This window comes from Protobothrops mucrosquamatus, unplaced genomic scaffold (assembly GCF_001527695.2).
Source record: "Protobothrops mucrosquamatus isolate PMUCROS unplaced genomic scaffold, P.Mucros_1.0 scaffold33790, whole genome shotgun sequence".
Classification (NCBI taxonomy): Eukaryota; Metazoa; Chordata; class Lepidosauria; order Squamata; family Viperidae; genus Protobothrops; species Protobothrops mucrosquamatus.
The window spans coordinates 1-1485 of NW_015419526.1; the positions used below are offsets into that span (position 1 = coordinate 1).

The 1485-nt window shown below is 61.0% G+C and overlaps 1 pseudogene; it reads left to right on the top strand.

Annotated features, from left to right (window-relative positions):
- Positions 1–493: 493 nt before the first annotated feature.
- Positions 494–668, top strand: LOC107302192 (annotated as a pseudogene).
- Positions 669–1485: the final 817 nt, after the last annotated feature.

Below are 1485 nucleotides of genomic sequence, written 5' to 3' on the forward strand. Positions count from 1 at the left end.
TATGACTCGTGGACTTCAACTCCCAGAATTCCCGAGCCAGCTATGCTGGCTCGGGAATTCTGGGAGTTGAAGTCCACGAGTCATAAAAGAGCCGAGGTTGCCTACCCCTGCACTAGGCGCTTAGAAACGGGACAGAGAGGAATTCGGGGGGGACAATGGGACGCTTTTTCCAGGAGAGCCCCCGAGGAAAACGGAGAATTCCCGCAGCGGCAAGCGGAGCTGGAGAACATCCCCCCTCGCGGGTCCCGCCGCATCCCCGAAGCGGCAGAGCCCGGCGGGCGAGGGGACGGCCTAATTGTGCCCCCCCCAGCCCTCTTAGCAGCGGGGCCCCCCAGCCCACTCACCCGGCCGGACCCGGCGTCCCCGGCCGAAGAGGCGCCCCTCCGCCCGAGCGCAGCGCGCAAGGGTCTCCAGCCCCTCCGGGCCCAGCTGCCGGCGAGCATGGGGGGACGCGCCGCTTCCGCTTCCGGCGTCGACGCGGAAGTGACGCACCGGGGGCGCCGCGTCAGTCCGCCATGAACAGCGTCGGCGAGGCCTGCACGGAGCTGAAGCGCGACTACGACCAGTGCTTCAACCGCTGGTTCGCCGAGAAGTTCCTGAAGGGGGAGGCCGGCGCCGGGGGAGACCCCTGCGTGCAGCTCTTCAAGCGCTACCAGCTCTGCGTCCAGGTGAGGCGGGCCTCGCTGCCCCCCCACCCCCGGCGTCCCTCCGCCTTGGTCGCCGGAAGACGGGCGGACTCCAACTCCCAGAATTCCCCGGCCAGCAAGGGACCGAGGCTGAGAGAAACGCCGCCGCGGCCTCTTTCAGCGGGCGCCTCCCCTGGAAGCGATTCGGGGCGCGAGCCTGCAGCCGGGCCCTTTGGCTTGGCCAGGGGGGAACCGGACAAGCGGAGGCTGCCCGGTTTGGGGCTGCTGCACGACGGGCTTCCCCGAGTCACGGCTGAGGACTCCGGTTTTCTCAGCTGGAGGTTTCTGAACTAGGCTGAAATGTGGTTGGGGGTCGGTGGCTCATCCTGTCCTGCCCACCCAGTATTGGGGGCGGTTATTAAAAGGTTGCCAAATGCCTCGTGAAAAAGGGGAAGAAGTTGTTAGAAGTAAGTCTTCATCCTGGTTCATCCAAGCCGGGAATAAATAAGCAAACATGGCGACTGCTTTGGGAAGAAGGTTACAGTTTATTGCAGAAGAAAGATGGTCCTTGCAAGAAGGAGCAGAAGAGAAGAAAGAGAGAGAGAGCACATGGGTAGAAGGGCTTTTATACCCCCCTCCAGCCCTGCTTGGAGTAGTTTTCTGTTCCTGTGGCATGAACTTTGAGGCTATTTCTGAGTGTTTTTCTAGGCCTTGATATCTGTGGTTTAATCCCATTATCATATCCTGCTTCCCAGGTGATGGGGCTAATGACTCTTAAGAGCTTCTTTTGTCTTGAGATCCCTGGCTCCAAACTTCCTGATGGTTCCACATCTGCATTTGTATAAGACTAGCTACTGCT